General features: G+C 42.5%; 1 protein-coding gene across 3 annotated transcripts in view; it reads left to right on the forward strand.

The window, feature by feature from the left end:
• The window catches only part of SPOP (speckle type BTB/POZ protein), a 62,940-nt gene that overhangs the window by 27,422 nt on the left and 19,708 nt on the right, over positions 1–15,810 (forward strand). Inside the window, exon 3 of one of the 3 annotated variants that reach the window (XM_019523629.1) lies at positions 5,088–5,232. The exons of the other annotated variants lie outside the window; for them this stretch is intronic. The gene's annotated coding sequence lies outside the window, so the exon portion shown is untranslated. The remainder of the gene's footprint in view (positions 1–5,087; positions 5,233–15,810) is intronic. 3 annotated transcript variants of the gene reach the window in all.

A 15,810-nucleotide genomic window follows, 5' to 3' on the forward strand; every position in this document is an offset into this window, starting at 1 on the left:
ATTGGTTCTGATGTCAAATGGATGTATTCATATACAAGGAAATCCTTTATTGAACACTGTTAGCAACACCTGAATCAGTATTCCTGAAAGCAATTGATACCAAATCTTTTCGTCATACAGGTGAATATATAGACAAATTATTCAGTGAAGAGACTGAAAGTGCAGGTCCCTCCAGACTACAAGCCCTTGTAACTGATAAATGTGAGTAACATGAAAGCTGCATGGCAAATATTAAAGGCAAAGTATCCTCATTTAATAGTCTTTGACTGTCTTGCTTATGGGTTGAATGTTCTGGGAAAGGACGTAGTAAGTGTGAATACAACAAAGACAATATTGGCAAACTGCAAAGCGATTGTGAAGGTATTCAACAGTCATCATGTTGCTAATCAGACTTTGAAGAAATTGCAGAAAGAGAAGCAGGGGAAGCAAAGTGCACTTTTATTGCCAGGAGAAACTAGGCGAGGCTCTGTTACAAAGTGTTTCCATAGTTTGCTGTGCACAAAGAACTGTTTGCAGTGTACTTCAGTAGATGACACGGTATCCCAGGTCATTTCCGTGAACATTTGAAAGCAGATTCTCAACAACGATGTGTTCTGGGTTCGCGTTCAAGGAGCATTCAATTTGCTACTACCAATTTCAGTGGCTATCAAGAAACTTGAAGGAGATATACCAAGCCTTTCAAATATTCCAGAGATATTCAGACACCTGAATGAAAATCTAATTGAGCTTTTACCTTCTTCACCTCTGTCCAAAAAAGAAGTAGTAAAACATGTTTACTGAGAGATCTGAGTTTTGCTCTCATCCAGTTCATCAAACAACATTTATCAGAAGATGTATTATCTACTAGGGGTGTGTGAACCGGGCCCTATTTGATTCGGATTTGGCCTGAATAAGGACAGTGATTCGATTTGTTGATTTGGATCACTGTCCCTGATTCGATTTGGTTGAATCAGAATCGGAAGATTTGATGCTGATTCAGAAAATCAGCGATTTGGACACAGACACAACTTTAAAAGCTTTTCTACATACATTAAGGTAGCAGGCGCAGCTCGTGACTGCTGTGATGCTGGGGTGCATGGAGCGTCCCACAGCAGTGCGGGGGGAAGGGGGCCTCCACATGCTCCGTGGCGAACTGTAAGTGGACTGGAAGCACTTCTAATCCACTTCTGGGTCTGCTGAGCAGTGCCCTGGTCACACCACCCGCCCACCCCCACCTCCCCATGCCTCCCTAACTCGGCGATCGCCCACAGGGGGACCTGGTGCCCCCTCCCAACCCAGCAGGCATCAGTTGCCAAGCTGGGGGTGGGGCATCCTCCCAGGTAGACCTGGAAGTGGACCAGAAGTGCTTCTGGTCCACTTCCGGGTCTGCTGCCAAGCACACTGGGGAGCTCCCCTCACCCCCATGCTTCTGTGGGACACTCTGTGCCCCAGCATCACAGCATTCATGAGCCCCTGCTACCTAGAGGTATGTAGAAAAAACATCTAAAGCTGTCTCTATGTCCAAATCTGTCCGAATAGATTCAGAAGGTTCTGATTCGATTTGGAGAGGTTAAAGGGTCCTCCGATTCAATTCGAATTTGGAGATTCAGCCACTGAATTGGGCCAAATCTCTGCCGAATTGAATCAGCTTCACACAGCCCTATTTTCTACTGTTCTCAATACAATTATGGAAGTAGCTAAGAATGTCCTGAACATCGACGAAATAACTGTGACGACAGACATTGCCGAATACTGCACAAAAGAAAAACTTTGGAGCAAAGACATCATTTGATAGGCAGCCGAGAATGTCTCCTCTCACACGATGGAAGGGAAACTGTAACACGTGACTGTTGTCCAAAGCATTCCACCAACAGTAGCTTCTTGTGAACAGAACGGGAAGGCTTTCAGTTCAATCAAGACAAAAAGGAATAGGCTAACAAATTAACACACCGCTAAGCTTGCTTCTATTTCTCAAAATCTCTTGCTTCTGGCAAATCAGTCAGAAGCACAGTTAGTGAAGAAGATGCAGTGTGATAAATTGCCCTTGCCTATAGACTCATTGGTAAAACCATCCTTTAGTGAAAAGAGAATGTGGTTCAAGTAGTTCTGAATCAGGTTTGTCTCAATCTGATTCTGAAATGAAACTAAGTAGTGCAAGTGGTTCTCCAGATAGTGACAGTGAAACTGGAGGTGCCGCAATGACTTCAGTGGAAGAGAGTTAAACTCTGTTGAAGTAAATGAGTGGGCAACCACAGCATATCATGCACAATTCTTTGGGTGTGCTAAAATAGTGTCTCAACAGTTTTTTCAGTCCCTTCGTTTTTGGTCTTAAATTTAAACAGTGTAGGGGGAAGTTCATGCTATTATGTATTGTCTTTACATTTTTACAAGTATACCAATAAAATAATTTATTTCCACATAAAGCTTTGAATTTGTTTGAATATAACATTTAAACCACATTAAGTGTACCATATTTTTTTTCCTAATCAAATATTTCAGTTTAAACACTTTTGGCTATTGGGACATAAAATTAACATGGGGGTATTTTTTTGGTTTTGTTTACTAAATATAAGTTTAAAAAAACACACTAACTCACATCACGCTCTATTTAGGGCATTGGAACATTTTCTGGACATTTTTCTAGAAAACCCACATCTTTGTGTTCAGTACAGCAGATGGACAGAGGGCAGGTTTAGTTGTTTGGTGAGGATAATCTAACATATGTAGTTTAAACTTGGTTGCTCTGTTTTTCATGATCAGTTGCAACTGTCCCAGATTAAACTTTTTTCAGGGGACTGAAACCTTCCTCACTATTATTTCATGGTAAGTATTTGGGAAATTATACTGGTTCCAAAAGCAATTTTTATTGCACTATCTCATTGTTTCTTAGCAGGTCACAACTTCACATAGTTTAAAATCTCATCATTCTTACTACCATTTTGCTTTTTCTGCTTCCTGTTGAAGCATGTTTTTGGTTGCTTAGTTGAGTTATCTCTATTTACAGGATGAAAGTTTTATATATTAAGCTTAAGTGAACATATAAAGCAAATATATTTTTGCTATTTCCACACTTGGTAATTGGCAGATAAAGTTTTAAAACAAAAGTAAGGACTGAATTTGCAGAATCCCACTGCTGCTGTTTGTGGCAGAAAGTTATAGAATACAGCATAGTCTACCTTGGCCTGCTTGTATTGTCTTTACAAAGATCCGATCCCCTGTTTAAATGAGAGAATTCCATTTAGAATGACTGACTCTTTAAGAGAAGAATGGGTGTGTTGGAGCCCAAAAGTTCAGTGACATTTGCTTAGCAAGAGAGAAAAGAGAAATAGCCTCAGCCTTGTTAGCAGGAGAAGACAAAATAAATTAGAGCAGGCATTAGAGAAAGGAAGAGTGAAATTATCTCCTTTCTTCTACTGGTCTTAAGTTTTCTTTTCAGTAATTGAGAGAGATATTAAAAGAAGAAACAGTTTTGGAAAATTAAGACTTTTGGAATCAAAGAGCATCCTGGGCAGCCTAAAAATATATACAGGAGGTGAAGAAGGTTTAAGAAAAAGCAAATATCTGATGAAAACAGAATTAGTTGTGTTAGTCTAAAACAGGGTGGGCAAAACATGGCCCACAGGCCAGATCAGTCCCACCAACTGGTTGGATCTGGCCTGCAGCTGCCCTGTAGTGCTCCTCATGGGGCTGACCCCCATGTGGGGCAGCCAGTGCTGTAGTCCTGCCTGTGCCTGCTGGTCCCAGCCCTGGCCAGTGCATACAGCTTCTGATGGGGGTGCTCCTGGTGCTACTTGGCTCCCCTCACTTCCAACAGCTCCTCTTGCTCCTGCCCCTACTGCTCCACTCCGGGCAGGAGGGACGCTGTGGTTGAGCAGACCCTGCCCCAACGTGTGGGGTCTGCCTCCAGCTCCTGCCTGCCTTCCACCCACTCTGCCCACCCAGTGCAATGAGCAGCCACTTGTGGGTGGCTGAGTGGGTAGAAGGCAGCCAGGAGCTGGAGCCTCGCATTCTGGGGCAGGAACCATGTGACTGCAGCTTCCCTGCCACATGGAGCAGTGCAGCAGGAGCTGGAGGAGCTGCTGGAGGCAAAGGGAGCTAAGTAGCACCTGGGTGGCTTCAGGCACACTGAGAGCAGCACTGCCAGTAAGCTCTGCATCCTGGTTGGGGCTGGCAGGAGCGCGTTGCAGGCTGCCTCAAGCGGGGCCCCATGTGGAATACCGCGGGGGCAGCTGCAGACCATACCACCTCCCCACTACGGCAGGGGCATGGAGGGAATGAATTGCGGCCTGGCCATGGCCCTGCACATCCTTGTCCACAGAACCTTGGTCAGCCTCAGCCCATGCCCTCCCCGCCCCATGATCCCAGGGTCTCTATGGCTGCGTTTGGGGCCAGGATCTTGGGGTGTTGAGAGCACAGGGCCGGCCAAAGCCTCAATGCGCTCCCTGCACGCCTTTGCTCATGGAGCCTGCGCTCGTCGCAGGCGCACGTGGGTGGTGGCAGATTGCGGGTCTGCCTTGGGCCCCAGCCCCACGTTGTCGCTGCCCCATGACTCCACCCAGTGATCCCAGATTTGCCTGCCTATCCTACTCCTGAACACTGCCCACACGTAGGGAGTTCTGGTGAGCTGTTGCGGGATGTGGGGGTGCTGACCTGGCCCACAACCACTTATCAAAGCTTCCTTTGTGGCCCCCAGGCCCATGTAATTGCCCATCCTTGGTCTAAAGTCAGGCAGAAGGCAGGACCTTCTTAGAGACTAACTGATCTCTAATGGCATCCTTAGAGACTAACTGATTCAGAAAGACATAAGCTTTTGTAGGCAATAACCCACTTAGTCAGATGTAATGACAGACTATAGTCGCCTATAGAAGTGTATGCCTCTTTGTATCGTCTGGTGAAAACAAAATCAGTAAATTAGCCATTGAAATGAAATAATCTCAAAACTATGATTATATAAAGATTAATCCTGTTCTTTGTCTTCCTTTTTTGTATAGTTACTTGTACAAGCCATAATCATTACCCACGCTTGCATCTGTACTTTAACTTGTCAAAGTAGATGTCTTCTAGGTTAAGATTTTATCTTGCTCTTCACTTTGTATCCTTGCTCTGAGATGTTCAAGAGCCAAAAGGTTGTTGCATACCAACATGAGAAATGCCTTTTCCCTATTAAAGACCTGTAACATAGGAACACTGTCACTCTGACCAGGACATCTTTATTTTGATTGAAATCCAGGAAGCCTGAATGTTGCTTTAATGGTAGGTAGCATAAATCGTCGATTTTTTTTCTTTTAACTGCCTTTAAGAATTTCTGGGACACACAAATTTTGCTTTGAATATATACTTCTCTGCAGTTTAAAGCTTCTGTATTGTGAGTGGTTCTTCCATAATGTGGACCCTAAATACGATTTTTTTTCCCTTCTTTCTGCTCAATATAAGTCAAAGACCTGAAACATGTTTCCCTGAAACATGGATTTGGTATTCAGGCTTAGTGGATTCTGATAAGATTTAGATGGTTCCTTCACCTGTAATTTTAGTAGATATTCTACAGTCTTTAGCCTTGCTACTTTACACAGTTTTATAATAGTGCTACCATTTGATAATAGTAACTGGCTTCTAACAGTGTAAGCTGAAACAACTGCTATTTACTTCTAGCTGAAAGGGTGACATATCCAATGTTTTTCTTGATCTGTGTTGACCTGTTTGCAGCATCAAATGCTTCTATGAGTTGCAATGAACATGGGTCAGTTTTAAAAATTAGTTGAATACGTTGTTTGCTCAACTAAATGGAATACTGTACTATTTGGAGCCAGTAGGTATTTTTTGTGTTGTATTTGGATATCTGTTTCCAGAAACTTCAGCGTCTCTCTCATGCACAAAATATTCTTTCCAAACTATTCTTAGCACTATTCGGTATTTATCCATCCTTCAGGTATTAGACTATGTTCTACCTCTATTGTGAGGTCTTGAATATTTTAAAACTTTTCGCCTATTTAAAAATTCCAATTTATAACACATTTAAGGAAGTGGGGCAGTCTCTTCCTTCATTTAACACACAGTATCTATATTGATTTTCTTTCTGGTTTTTAAAGATAGTTCACCAGAGGTCGGAGCTTGAAAATAAAGTTTGCATCTCCAGACTTCATGTCTATGTTAAATGGAATAGGAAGGTGCAGCAGAAAAAAAAAATTTGAATGTGTAGCAAGGGTTTCTTCCTTGACAAAGAGAACTAAATTTATTAACATGCAAATCATCTTTCCACCCCTCTTAAACTATATATATACTCAAGGTAGATTTTAGAGATGCACCGATTGATCAGTTGCATATCAGATCAGCACTGATAAAAGGAAAATTAACATGATCAGCAATTGGCTTGTTTTGACTGGTGTAACTGATAATGTCATTGATAAATGGCATGTGAATATGTGCAGCCGCATCATGCACGTGGCCAGTAATGCAGCCTGGCAGCTTGGAGAGCAGCGTCCAGCCAGTAAGTCTGTGGAGGGGAAGGGGCATGGGGGGGCAGATTGAGGCCCCCACAGTGAGGGAGGGAATGGGGCAGGGGCAGGTGCTGCCTAGCCAGGGTGGTCGGTGAATGTGACCCCTGGGGTGGAACATGAGGCAGAGCTGCAGGCAGCTAGTCCAGGGAGTGTGGGGTGGATGGCTCCCTGCTGCTGTGTGCACCCCGGGAGAGGCATGGGGGCCATGTGCTCCTCAGATCTGTGCGCAGACGAAAGGCAGGCTGCCTGCTACAGGCTTGGGCCAGGGACTGTGCCAGATTCTTCCCAGCAGGGGGGCTGGGCCAGGGCTGGGCTCTGAGCAGGTGGGGGTAGGATGAGTGGTGGCAGCCCTGGGAGGGGTGGCTGGTGAATTTTGGGGTGTCCGTAGCCTACCCCATAGCCACCCCTTCCAGCGCTGCTGCTGCCTGCCCTGGCCCTGCCCATTTGGAGTCTAGCCCCCACCTGCCAGGAAGAGACTGGTGCAGCACCTGGCCCCGAGCCCACAGCGGGCAGCCCACCCTTGCCCATGCATAAATCCAGGGGGGTGGGGGGGAACGACACATTTCCTCTCCCCCTCCCCCCCCCCCCAGTTGTGCGCAGCGGTAGGGAGACAAGCCACCTGCAGCTCCAACCCACTCCTGGCAGGGTTGCATTCTGGCTGGGTAGTACCTGCTCCACTCCCTCCCTCACCATGGAGGCCTCAATCCACGCCCCCACCCCCAGACTTACCAGCCAGATGCTGCTCTCCAAGCTGCTGGGCTTCATTCCTATAAATGGGCTGTCAGATCAGGATCAGCCGATATGGCTGGTTAATAATCAACCATTGGTATCGGCCAAAAAAATCTTTATCAGTGCATCCCTAGTACATTTTGTTTGTTACCAACTCTTCTTTCTGTTACCATTAAAAAGCTGTTCTCCTCCTTCTACATCAGGGGGTGGCAAACTCTTAGGAGAGGTGGGTGCTTTAATGAGATTGGCTTAAAGGCAGACCATTGCTGCTTCCTTAGCACCAGCTGCAATACCACCATGTCCCTCCTCCGTTTCCTGTTGTGTCCCCGCACTACCCCAGCCAGATCCAGTCACCACCACCATCAAAAAATTAATCTCCCCCTAGTGCGCACACAAACTCTTAATTCTAGTGCCCAGTCTTTTTATCATTTCCCAATAGATAAAATAAAAGGGCTTTTCCTTTTCTCCATGATAATTTTGTGCCCTCCACCACACATTCGCTCAGTGAATTGTAGAGCCACCTTCCTGCAACATTGATTTCCATCCTCCCTCTTTCCCAGGAGGCCATTAACATTCCAACAGCTTTCACCCAAGTGGTTTGCTCTGCTTGTTCTTTCTGTCTTCCTCTCCAAGGAAAAGTGGTGCCTGCCTTTCCGCAAATGCAGAGGAGCTCAGACTTTATACCTTTCTTCTTTTAAAACAATGCTTGGCTTGGGTGTCATCCTGCTTCTTTTCTTTTTCCCAGTTACGGCGGGGATTAATGGTTCCTTGACCTGCTCTGTCTATTCGTTAGGTTTTTTGAACATTTGTCTTAGCTTTTAGTTACCTAGGACTTATCCATTTCTTAGTTTCCTTGTTCAAAAATGGTTTCCAGTAACATAATCCAATTCCCCACAGCAATAGTTGGATACATTTGCTTTGAAGAACTGTGGTGAAAACACTACGATTATTTGATTAGGTAGTTTGTTATAATGATTGATCAGACCTCCTAGTTACAGATTTACAAGCTGTACATTTGGTTTTGTATTTTTCTTCTGTTACACATTATGTATACTAGGGCTGATGTTACATTTTGTTTGAGAGGACTTGAGGTCCTACAGATTGTTTTGCCAACACTTGCAAGGATATTTCTCTTTGTTCTCTGTTTTCTGATAATAATAAGTATTTGTCACACTCATGGGTCAACTCTTCCTGAAACTTAAGTGGATAATGCAATTTAAACTATAAGAGGTGGACATCGGCAGCAAACATTAATTTAATATATTTTTTTAAATATTTATGGGGGCTTATTTACCTATCATCAACAAGCTTCTGAAAACTCCTTTAAGTAGAGTTTCATAAGTCCTGAAAATACTTTAGCTGCAACTTCACAAGGTTTCCCAATATCTGTGTGCAGAATTATTGTCCAGAGAAAATAGCTGTAACTGAATTTTTAACTTATAAAAGAGACTTGATGGTAGAAAAATTCATATAATGTTTATTACTGCTCACATATTCTCATTTGCAATCCAGATAGATTCCGTAAGACACAAAAGACCTAATATGATTTTCAGGAAGTGGCAAAACAGTGGAGAAGCAGGCATAGATACCAAAATATTTTAATAGCAAATTTAAATTTTGTCTCTGTACTATGTGAGCATCTTTGAAGCATTGAAAAAGAAATAATCTTTTTCTTCCCATTCTGTAGGGGAAAAATGCACAATTTAGTTCATATGGCTTTATTTCTATCATGCGAAGAAATCAATGGAAAGCTAAGTTAGAGAACTGAGTTTTAGTTTTTGAAAGTGGTCAGGTTTATGGTAGTTAGAAGACCAAATTTTATAGTCTTTGATTCCTGTAACTGCTGCATCTCATACTTGTAAGCCCTGACCTATTCATCAGCACTTTCAGTGTAATTGTGATGTGTAGCTGTTGCAAAAGCTCATAGTTCTCTTGGGTCAGTACATTTGAAGACTTTGAGTATTGGAACAGAAACCTTTTATTGGACCCTTTCTTTGTGGAGAGGAGAGCTAGACTAATATTGAACGTTAATTAAAAAATTGACAGATGAATTTTATAGCAGTTGGTATGTTTCTAGTGTTATGCTTCATCCTAAGTAAAAGCTTTAGTATTCTAATCTGGTAGTCCGTGATTTCAATATTTCGGTGTGGAAGTTGTGAATAAATGCAGTATCATGGCCGGTTTTGTGAATGATTGGAAATAATGCAATCTTGTAGACACCAGCAGCCAGTAGCATCAAGGAATCCCAAAAGAACCCCAATAGTATGAATTAATTTAACAATCATAAAAGCCCTTGATGGTGCGTTTTTCCTTCCACCAGTCTCCTCTGCCTTGCCTTGTTGTAGTTTTACCCGTCTGCTCTTCATCCAGGTGCTGATTTTCATAGTCACTGTCCAAGTTATGCAGTGGTGCTCTTGTTTCCTGTAAAGAAAAGAAAATGTGGAGCTTGGTCTTAGCACTGCTCTGGTGCCATTTCAGTCCTTGCTGCCTCCTCACTGGTTCTCTTAATGCAGGCTTGTCCAACATATGGCCTGCAGGCCACCATGCAGCCCACCAAGCCATTTTCTAAGGCACAAGGTTCTGCGACAGAAAATGAAAGTACCCCTTGTCCCTCCCCCAGCCCTTCAGCAACTTCCTAATGGCTGCTGAAGGGCTGGGAAGGGACAGGGTTCCCACTCACACCATGTCAGCTTAACATTGCCGATGCAGTGTGGCTCCTCCCCTCCCCCCCTCATTTCATGGTTTCCCTTCCTAGCCCCGCCCCTCCCTCCCTCCCTCATTTGCATGCCGGCCCCTGCCAACCGCGCAGGCTGGAGCAGGTCACGGGGTGGTGGGCGTGGATGCCAGCTCGGAGGGATGCTGCATCCAGGCCCGTGGGAGATGCTGCTGCCGTTGCTGCTGTAGCTGTCAGGGCAGGAAGCTGGTACCGCTCCTGCCTCCCCACATCCCCCCGCGCCCACAGACATCACGCTGGGGGTGATGAGTCGCGGACCCCGGAGAGGGAGGGAGCCCTGCCAATCAGGCTCAGGCTGCCCCAGGGGAGAGGGAGCAGGGGGGTGTCCCTGCATGTCCCACACCCCCTTGTAGGGTCCCTCCATGTCCTCCTGGCTGCTGAGCCCAGGCGTGCAGGGATGAGAGCATCCTCGAGGTCGCCCAGGTGGCAGGAAGGACACGGTGGGGTCAGATGGCGCCCCTCGACTCCTGTGCCCCCAGGCCACGGCTAGACTGGACAGGCCGCGTGAGTGCCCGCTCCTTCCAGCCCACTGGGTGATAAAGTTCATGATCCGGCCCCACATTCAAAAAGGTTGGACACCCCTGTCTTAATGGCTTTATATAAATACTCGATATTGAGCACCTGCAGGTGAGTGCTTTGAGGGTTGAGGAGCAGTTAATGAAAAATCCTGAAAACCTTAAAAGATATTTTTGATGTTCTTAAACTATGTTTTGGAGAATGGAAGACTAACAGGTGAAAGTGAAATGGTTTGCAGGCCTTTGCAGAGGAAGTTGTGTTTGAGGGTTTTTCTAATATGATTTTTCAAGTAAATTTGTTCTTTCCTTTTCTGTGTTCTGTTAATTTAAAATAGAAAATGATAATTCTGGGTGTCTTGAGTTTTTGCAATTTGTCTGACAAAACTACATTCACTTGTGGTTTTATTTAATCCATCTTAATTTCATACATCTTCCAGGTTGCCGTATCATAGAGGAGTGAAATCTTTCATAAGTATGGTAACTCTGGGACTATTATGAAAGTGGGTTATTGTGGAAAATTTTAAATAGCAAAGAGGTGAATTTCCAAGGTTCTGACACCATTAACCATTCAGTCATATTTTTCTGAGCAGCTGTGTTTAAGGGTTTACCATTAATTTAATTGTATTTATCTAGACCATGTTATACATGGCTAACACCAAAGATCATTTTAAGTGGAAAATGTGCAAAAATTATTTTTTTTAATTATTTTATTTTTCAGTTTGTATACTTTGGTCTTTCATTCCTTTTCTTTTTAGCTCCTCCCTTGGTGAAAAGTTCCTTACAAATATCAATATCTTCTTGTATATGCAGAGGAATATATGTAGTAACTGTTGCTGAATCTGTTTTTTCTACATATTTAAAGAGAATGCTGGACTGAGACTGGCAGTAATTAAAACCAAAGGAGAAATTTCAGAGGTGTTTGACCCCTGAGAGATCATTCATGTTTGAATATTTAATGCAAACAATTTATTCTGTATCCCAAATTAGGATTAAATCAAGGTGGAATGAATCTTTCACTGGATAATAGTTCATTGTTTTTTGTCTCCTTGTTATGATGAAGTCAGCGTTCCAGTCCATTCTCTTCTGACTCTGACCCTGTTGACTGAAAACTCTACATCTCTTTGTCATTTTGATCCCCAACAATTTTTTCACAGCACTTAATCAAGATGGATGTAGTCAATACCGTCTGCAGGATTTTCAGAATACAGAGAGAGCTGAAGTGTGAAACGATAAACTTTAAAAAAAAATGTATTCAGACAATTCTCCAGCTTCTGTTTGCCATAAATCAATCCCTCCCTCTGCCTTAAAACAGGAAAACCCTGCCTCTGCCTTAAATCAGTCCCTTCCTCTACCTTAAAGCAGGAGTTAAGTCTACATCCCCCATCTCCACCAGAGAATGGGCTTGATTACTTCACAGAATTTTGAACAATATATTGATCTTTCATTAAAAAAATCTTTTTTTCTTAAAGGAATTTTGTTCAGATTTCTCATATAACACTGTCTAGGAAGACATAGGTTTTCTGAAGTGCAAATACTTTAAGTGCCAAAATACCTTTATAATTAGTACACCACGCTTGCACATGTAACAATATCCCATATACCACCATGTTTCTACTGCTTTAAATCAGCTGTCCCTGGCTGTTGCTAGTCAGTGGGCAACAGTGAGTATATAACCTGCTTCAGGGAATGTCATGCTTTCTTTTTCTTGTCATCCTCAATTTTAGCTCTTCAGCCCTTTAAAAAAAAAAAAAATCAGGACTCATCAGCCGCTGCCCCCCACTGCCCCGCGCTGTGTTGGGGGAGCTCTGCCATGAGCTGCCAGAAGCCCCAAGGCTGGTGCAGCAGCCGGTGAGTTCAGGGGTTTTGGTTTTTGTTTTAAAGGGCTGGGAGTGGGGGCAGGCAGGGCAGCGATGGGGGGGCTGGGACAGCACTTGGGGGTCAGGGGGCTTGTGGAAGAGCCCCCCAAGCTGGTCAGAGTAGTGGGGGTTGCCCCCCTGCCTGGCAGCACCTGGTGAGTAGGGGCTTTTTTTTTTTTTTTAAACAACTGGGAGCTGGCGAGGTGGGGCAGCCATGGCAGGGATGGGACAGTGGTTGAGGGGCGCTCAAGGTGACTGGGGGAGCGGGCAGGGGATGAGGCCTGGCAGGGGTCCCCCATGGTCATCTCCCCCCTACTCCAGTCTCTCTTCCTCCACCCCCTACTTACCAGCATGGAGTCCGGGTCCAGCTCCCTGCTGCAGCCAGTAGGGACTGCCTAAATCGCCAAAGCTCTCTGAATCTTTTCAAAGATCTCCGAATCCATTGAAATTCATTTGGACCTTTTAATTGATCCCTGGATTCAGCCACTGAAACAGGCCGAATTTCCTCCAAATCGAATCAGCACCTGAAGCTTCACACAGCACTAATTACCAGTAGCAGCACTTGGTCTATGTTAATAACTACCATGTGAAAGCTTTGTTGCTATATCCATGGTTGCTTCCTTTTGAACTACTCCAGCTGGGGAAAAACTGGAATAATTCTTGAAATAGGTGTCTCTGAAAATCCCTTCTCATATTAGTTCAGTAATATTGTATGTCATCTTGAGTCCTTAATTGGAGTCCTGACTTTTATAGTATATACAATTCAGGCTTCTTACTCTCATTTTCAAGGCTTTGTATAATCTTGTTACAATTACACGTCTCTTTTCATTTGCTCTTATTGTTTACAATTCTCTCATCTTATTTGGTTTTTTCCCCCCACTCCTGTTTCTGTATCTTCTTTTGTTCTTGGAACATCTTTTCTCTTCTCCACCAAGTATCCCCTCTCCTCTTGTCAAATGATTAATTGAAACCCATAAGCAGAAAAGGTTCTTTTGGGTAAATCTAATATCTTTTATTAGACCAATTAAATAGTTGGAAAAAATTTCGAATTATTTAGTTAGTCTAATAAAAGTTATCAGATTTACCCAAAGAACCTTGTCTCCCTATGTCCTTAGACCCTATGTGCTTGGAGGCAGGTTTTACTGCACCTGGTCTCTCTCTGATATAGGCTTATCCATACTCTTCTTAAATGCCTTCCCTGCCCTGCCTTCTGCTTTCATTGAAGATGATTCTACCATTTCCCTAAGGGGTTATTTGAATAGCTAGCTGCCCTAACATTTAGGAAGTCCTTTCTGAAGTTTTAATCTCAGTGTGCCTTTCTGTAGTTATGAGAAATGAGGGTCCAGAAAAAAACACTTTTATTTTTTTCCTCTAGTCCATTAAGCCTGGTATGGAAAAATTGGCAGTTTTACATCTCTGCATTTACTTGTAGTTTTACTGTTTCAGAAAACACCATGTAAATTTGCTATTTAAGGGAGTTGATGATAATTAATGATAATGCAGCTAAACAAATAGAAACTAACAGAGATGAATGGAAAAAAATCTATTAGACTTTCCTAGAACTGTTGGTGCCCCTGCCCCTTCTCCAGTTCATTTATAGTATTGTCTTATATTAGACATTCAAAGGTGTGACCTGGGGCTGCTAAACACTGCTCCTGGGTCAGGAGATAATCAGTAGGGCAGGCTAGCAAGAAAACATTTCATCATGCTTTGAAATAGGTCACATCTTGCTTTAATTGCCAGTGAAAGTTTTTTTTTGCAGCTGGACACATTGGAGGATTATTTAGCTCTGCAGTTAGCCTTGATCTCTTTTATAAGGTATATATTTCAAAATGGTGCATTATGTGACTCCATTTATGGTGTCCCAATGGATACCCCAAAATGTCCCAGTTTTCAAGAAAGTGAGCAAAATCATGTCGCTGTTAAAAGTGTATTATTTATTTATAGAAAAACTATAATATGCTTAGGCTTAAATTTAGTGAGTGAATAAAACTGCTTATTATCCAGACTCTCCAAACTCCATTCGTTTTTTCTCTTCCATGTTAAGAAAACACTCTTTTTCGTGTATCTAAACAACGATTATTGTATTTGAAACACATACCTAGATGTTGCACGCATTTTAGTCACGTATCTGCTGCTCATTTTCTGTTTAAAAAAAAATACTATAATGTGACCAATGCTTTTCTCCACAGTGTAGATCTATTTAAAGAAGTACTGTTCGTTTAGACAGAAACAGAGTTGACAGGAAATTTTTTGACCTCTGGGGCCTTGCTTCCATCTGCTTCATTGTATTTGGGTTTCATGTTGACATGTTCCTTTTCACTTTGGTGTCATCTTCAATTAAGTTTCCTTAGTATTATGTGATACTAATAGCACCTTAGCCTCACAATGAAAGACATTTTGTTGAGCTCTCTGTGTAGTGCTTTTTGTTAACCTTCTAATGCCTTTACACAAAGTTTCAGTAAGCTTTACTGTGCAGGAATATACGACATACTGACTCTGTGGTTTACTATTACAGGAAGAGCTACCTAGAGGGAGCCAAATGGGATCATTCTGTGTTAAAAATTTAAATCTGACATTGTTTTGGGTACGGGGTGTGTGGAAACTCTTGAGTATAATTCTTAATGGTATTATTTGTTCCATTCCAGAAAGTTTTATTTCTTATGAAAAAACCTATTTTCTCTTGCTGTTACCAAAATAAGTTGGCCTTGTCTCAGTTTATTATTATAGCAAGTCTTAAAGCCGTCCTTTTATTTGCAGTGTTTCTCACTCTTGAGTTGGGAGCAAACCTGCTGCTTCTAAAATATTTTACCATGCATATCTTCTGGCAGAAGCTAATGGAGAATTAAAGTCTGACCACTCTTCTTTACCAAAATGCTTTTTTTGTGTGTGTATTCAATACAAGTGAAATTAAAATAATAAGATTCTCCTGTCATTTTCTTCACTACTGACACTATAGATAAATTCTTATCTTAAGTCCAAAGACGAGTACGAGTTTCATCAGCCCAAACATAAAAATAAAGAGAAAGTAAACTCAGAAGTTGAAAAGGGAAAAACTTAGCAGTTCTGTTACCATTTTAAATTGCTAACACTGAAGAGAGATTTTTTTTTTTCCAAAATCAAAATCTGCTTTTCTAAGAAATCCTCCAGCCAAACAAAAGTGCTTGAAAACCAGATATTTTAAAGGTGAAAAAAGATATTTTGTTGTTGCTGTTAATAACCTTCTAGGCTTCCTTTTATATATCCTAAAGAAGAAAATACCTAGAAAGTCAGTTTTCAAAAAATTACCTGCAGCCTCTGATTAAAATTTTAAAAAAATCAAAATACCTCAGTGGCATTGCATTTCATCACAAATTGTCCTGTGAAGGAGGTGTTAAAAATTTACATAATAAAAACAGAATTTAGGAGCTAAAATACCTATTTACCTCCCTTTCCTTGTTCAGGTTTGTTTTGCTTGTTCCTCACCTGCAAATGCAAATAGGTGGTAGGGACTGTTGTGAGCC

Source organism: Gavialis gangeticus, unplaced genomic scaffold, assembly GCF_001723915.1.
Source record: "Gavialis gangeticus isolate Ggan-Ray unplaced genomic scaffold, GavGan_comp1, whole genome shotgun sequence".
Taxonomy (NCBI): Eukaryota; Metazoa; Chordata; order Crocodylia; family Gavialidae; genus Gavialis; species Gavialis gangeticus.